This window comes from Meles meles, chromosome 16 (genome assembly GCF_922984935.1).
Source record: "Meles meles chromosome 16, mMelMel3.1 paternal haplotype, whole genome shotgun sequence".
Classification (NCBI taxonomy): Eukaryota; Metazoa; Chordata; class Mammalia; order Carnivora; family Mustelidae; genus Meles; species Meles meles.
In genome coordinates, this window is record NC_060081.1 from 28,781,864 (window position 1) to 28,787,863 (window position 6,000).

General features: G+C 40.1%; 1 pseudogene; it reads left to right on the forward strand.

The window, feature by feature from the left end:
- The window catches only part of LOC123926553, a 43,450-nt pseudogene extending 38,026 nt beyond the window's left edge, over positions 1-5,424 (forward strand).
- The last annotated feature ends 576 nt before the right edge of the window (positions 5,425-6,000 follow it).

Here is a 6,000-nt window from a genome sequence, read left to right on the forward strand (position 1 = left end):
AGATTCCATGACCTGATGAGGTAGCCCTGGGGTTAATGCTGTAGTTTTTGTGCCTTGAACATGTGGTTGTGGAGTCATCTCCACAGAGTCTTGCACTTGAATCCGTGACCCAGGAGTCAACTCCAGAGGTTTCCTGACTTGAGATACTGGCCTTGAGGTCAAATCCTGAGTTTCTACAACTTGTGATTGTGGTGTTATGATCATTCCCATGGGTGACCCCAGTGCTGCTGGGGTTACCTTTAAAGAGTGTATGGATTGATGTGATGGCATTGGAATCATCCCTACTGATTCTGTGATTTTAAGTGGTGGCTTTGGAGGTAAACCCACAGATCCTACAACTCCAGGTGGACCAATAGTAGGAGGACAGCTAGAAGATGTCAAACCGACTGGTTGAGTTGCTCCTGGGGCCAAAGTTGCAATTTCAGACTGTGAATCTCCAGATTCTATAACATGTGGCGGTGCTGGTGGAATTATTCCCATGAAATCCATAGCTTGTAATTGTGCCACTGGAGTAACTTTCGTGTAATCAGTAACTTGATGCGATGGACTGGAGATCATTTCCAGTGATCTTGTATTTTGACATATTGGCCCTGGAGGAATCTTCAATGGTCCTGTGATTTGACTTTCTGGATTTAAGGTTATATTCACTGATTCAGTAACTTTAGGATGTGGCCCAAAAGTCATTTCCACAGTTTCCACAACTGTATATTTTGCCTTTGGATGCATCTTTCCTGATGGTATAACTTTATGGTCCAATGATGTGGCTATTTCCCCTGATTTCATGGCTTGGGATGGTGTTCTTGGGGTTTTTCCCACTGGTTTTATGATATGTGGATGTGATTCATTAATCATCCCCATAGAATCTGTGACTTGAAGCAATGCTGCAGGAGTTACCGTCACATTATCTGTGACTTGATTCACTGGTCTGGAGGTCATCTTTGATTCCATAACTCGATGCTGAGCACTTGGTGTTACCTCCACTGGTTCAGTGACTTGATATGATGGTTTAGTGCTTACACTCACTTTTTTTGTGGTTTCCATTGGTTTCCCAACTTTGGCTGGTGGCTGTGGGAACAAACCTACAGATTCTATCACTTCTGGATGTGATTCTGGGATCATCCCCATCGAATCCATGACTTGAAGTAAAGCTAAAGGAGTTACCTTTATACTATCTGTAACTTGACATGGTAGACTTGGGGTCAATTCCACATTAGTCATGTGGGACTTATGCTGCTGAATCCTTTTTTCCAGACGACCTATGACCCTCTGTTCTATATTAAGTTCTAGGACATGTTTTGGCTCCTTCTGCAGTCCAGTGGTTTTCTCTGGAATTATGTCAGCTCCTAAATTTTTGGGAAGTGGAGTGCCCAATGATGTAACTAAGGGCCTGGATGTAAGGATTTGGGGGCCATCCCCAAGTTGTGACTGCTTACCTGGGATAAGTGACTGTGAAATTTTTGTTTCTGTTCTATTTAATCCAGATTCCACTCCAATATTCACATGGAGCTGAAATGATGGACAGTTTGGGAATTTATTGTAGAGACTTTGTTCAGTGCTTTGATGAATGGGCACAGATACCTGGATTTGAGGTTTCTCTGGTTCAGGAACTCCTCCTTGTGCCTCAATTAAATAATTCAGCATTCCCCATGATTCCCTCACAGGCAGAGGCACTGCTTGTTCCCTCAAAGTATAAACCTTCCAAGCCATATGTCCCTCTAACTCCCACCTAGCTAAAGGAGAAAGCCGGATTGGAGCCCACCCCGAGAATCGTGGTCTTGCCTTGGTGAAAATAAAATCTGGCCCATGATCCAATGTCAAATGACTCTTGCTCTCTCCCCCATTCTTTGTTTTTTCTTGTTGGCGGAGATCTGGGGATTCAAACATAGAGTTGATAAAAGAGTTTTGGGATCTTAAGGGTGAAAGAGCTGCCAAATTCTGTAAAAGTTTTGATTTCCCAAACTCTGAGAGCTGAAAAGGAGGCAGGGGTGTGCCTTTGTTCCTGAACATGGAAGACTGGGTTTTGGGTAAAATAGGTAAACTATGGCTCCGGAGTTGCCAGGTTGTTCCTTCAGAAAAGACGGGAAGGTGGGACAGGCAGGAGTTGTTGCATAATGATCCAAAGGAGCTGCTGTCCTTAGTAGAATGTTTTGCCTTCTTACAGCCACAACAGGGTAAAACAGGCTTCTGAGCCACAAGCACAGAGAAGGTGGAGGAAGAAATCACATCCTGTGATTCAGGCAAACATAATTTCTTAAGACTTGATCTAAGAAATAAAGAAAAGTTTCCATTTGCTTTGAGGCTGGAAAAAGTAGGAAAAGGGAAAGGTAACGGCTATTTCAAATGTGAAATATTTTGGCCCGAGGGAGAACAATAACAACAAAAGAGATTGTTTTCCCCAATATCAATTACTTGTGTGAAGAATTCCTCTACCAGGAGGAGAGGACGGTATGGGTCTCCATTCCAATCAGAAATGATCCATGGACTAAAACCTTTGGACCCAGAATTTATCCCCACTGCCAAAACTAAGTAAATAAGCCACCACCTAACAATCTCTCTTTTCCCTCTCTTTTCCCCTCCCTCTTTCCCTCTCTACTACCTCCCTTCTTTGGTCTCTTCCTCCCTCCCTCTTAAAAGTTCTACCACCTTTGGGGCACCTGGCTAGCTCAGCTGGTAGAGCATGCAATTCTTGGTCTCAAGAATTCAACCCCCACATTGTGGGTAGAGTTTACCTAAGACAAAAACAAAAACTTCCACCACCCAACCTCCCCCCAGAAATGACCTTCCCTGACCTTGCACATTCCAGATGTTGGAAGATCTGATGAAGACTTCTGTCCATGGACCAGAGTACATACTCCTGGGCCCATCCTATAGGGAGACCTGAAAAGCTGGACACAAGAGTAGGTCAATGTCACTGAAGTGATATTAAAGTACTAGTAAGGAAACCAATAAGAATAGTGACTTAACTTAGAAAAGGAACAGCTATCATTGTGAGGGAAGTAAAACAGTACTAGGTACCTTTCTCCTAACTCATACAGAGTTTATCAGTAGAGTAAGCTGAAGAGAGGAGGAATAGATAGTGAAGGTCAACTCTACTCACTGTGTCCAATTAGCTTCCGAGCAGCTCATCCTAAGTTTTTCTTCCCACTGGGAAGCTGGGAACAGAGGTAAAGAAGCTTTTAGCACCCTAATTGTTGATACCACCTCTACCTTGTTCCACCCTGGTGTTTTACAGATAAGACAACAAAGGTGAAATCATGCCTAGGATCATTAAGTTAATTAGTGGTAGAGCTCAGACTTAACCCAAGTCTCAAGTTTTTATATTTTGAACTCTACTCTGCTGCCTTCACCATGTAGTAGATTAAGCTGTTGGAAAGCGCAGGAACAGTCATGCGAGTAGGGAGTTGGAGTAGGGGAATCAAAGTTCATAACACATGTTTTTCCCCCCAACAGAGTCTACCCAGTGCCTATGACAGGGGAAAAAGTTATCGGAACTTCCTGCACCAAACATTAATCTCACCAAATTTCTTTCCTGATGCTTTGAGTTCTACACGAAAGGAAAATTAGGAAAGAGAGCATGGGGAAAAGAAGCATAGGAAGAATTATCAATCTGTTTACATCTCTTTGGAAGTTGCTAAAAAGAATCTAGCATCTTTGGAGATGCTAGAAAGAATAAGCACATTTCTTTCTTTTACATAATCTGTCTCAAATTCCCTCCCTCAAACTGTTATTGAAGTCTGGAGTTTTAAAGCAGACCCACAGTTGATTTGTCATTAGCCTTGAGCTGAAGAATAAAGGATAGGATCTTTCTGACCTGTGAGTTTCTGGATCTTTTTCAATTTACGCTGCTTTGAAGTCTAGAGAGGCACAAAGAGAAAAAAATAAAATCAGAAAATGTTCTAGGTTAGAGAATCAAGAGCACATTTCCTCTCACAGACACAAATATTGATACAGTTGGTGTCCATAACCACAGCACAACTGGCACCCCATTCATGTATTCATAGATCATTTAATGAGTGCTTACTAAGTTCTAGGCATTAGGTTGGGTGCTAGGACTACAAAGATAAATATGACCCCTGTATTCTGGGAATTCACATTAATGGCAAAACAGATGTCTAAACAGCTAAATTATAATACAGTGTGGTAAATATATAACACATAAATAGTATATAAATAAATATATAACAAAACATAAATATATTAAATTTATTAAAATTTATAGATATATTAATAAATAAATATATAACAGAAATATAAGTGTTACAGAATAAAAGGACAGTGATTAACTGCCTGGGAAAGATGGGGAAAATTACTCAAGAAGTGGCCATTTGTACTGGAGTCTGAAGAATCAACAGAAAGTTTTTGGTGAAAAAAAGAGCCTGCCAGGCAAGTCAAAAGCACCATCACCAAGAAGATTATAAAGTCATGAGTGTCAGGTGCACATTGGCTAAGACAAAAGCTGAAAATATAAGTGGAAGCCAGATTTTGCCAAATGATGGAATTTTTATTTGATCCTTTAGGTCAGGATTTCCCAATCAGTAACGTAATCTCCTAAGTTTTTTGCAAGCTTGTTCCAGGTCACTTTAAAGGCAGAAATTACATTTGTTACCATTTCAAATAAAACAATTTTTATTTCTCCCTTTTGAATCATGACATCAGTCTCAGAGAGTGTATTATAAGAGTCTACATAATATTATTCATAGTATTGCCAAATGTTTTAGCTAAACAGTGTTGAATAAAAGCGTTAAAAGCAAAAATTCTCCCAAGAATGGTGGTTCAACATAAGAAAGTAAATCAATGTGATACACCACATTAATAACACAAAGGGGAAAAAAGATGGACAATTATCTCAACTGGTGGAGAAAAAGGATTGCCAAAATCCAACACCTATTCATGATTTAATAAAAAAAAATAATAAAGACACTCAACAAACTAGGGATAGAAGGGAATTTCCTCAATATAGTAAGGGGTATTAATGAAAAACCCATAGCTAATATCATTCTCAATAGCGAAAGCCTGAGAGCTTTCCTTTTAAGGTAGTGAACAGACAAGGATGCTCAATTTCACTACTTTTCTTTAACATTGTGCTAGAAACTCCGACCAGAGCAATTAGGTAAGAAAAATAAAAGCCATCTTTTCCTTTGGAAAGGAAAAGTTAAACAATCTCTATCTCTGTTCATAGATGACATAATCTTATTTACAGAAGATCGTAAATAATACACACACATACACACACACACACACACACACACACACAACCCAATTAGAACTAATAAATGAATTTAGCAAAGTTACAGAATGCAGTATCAACACACAAAAATCAGTTGGTTTTTTTTTTTAGGTTGGTTCCATACTGGGCCCAATGGAGAGCTTGACCTCATGACCCTAAGATCAAGATAAAGATCAATATCAAGACCTAAGCTGAGAGCAAGTCTTGGATGCTTAGGGGTACCTAGGTGGTTCAGTTGTCAAGAGTCTGCCTTCTGCTCAGATCATGTTCCCAGAGTCCTGGGATCAAGCCCTGCATCTGGCTCCCTGCTCAGCTGGAAGCCTGCTTCTCCCTCTCCCACTCCCCCTGCTTGTGTTCCCTCTCTCGCTGTATCTCTCTCTGTGTCAAATAAATAAATAAAATATTTTTAAATATAAATAATTTAATTTAATTTTTAAAAAACTGATTGAAAATAGAAACCCTGGCCTCTGCCTTCAGCTCAGGTCATGATCTCAGGATCCTGGGATGGAGGCTGGTATCAGGCTCTCTGCTCGGTGGGGAGCCTGCTTCTCCTCTTTCTCTCCCTCTGCCTGCCTCTCTGCCTACTTGTGATCTGTGTGTCAAATAAATGAATAAAAAAAATCTTTATAGATTTTATTTTTAAATTTAAAATTAAAATTAAAACGAAATTTAAATTTTAAAAATGTTAGATAAATCCCCTGATATGAGGAAGTGGAGATGCAACATGGGGGGTTAGGGGGATAGGAGAAGAGTAAATGAAACAAGATGGCATT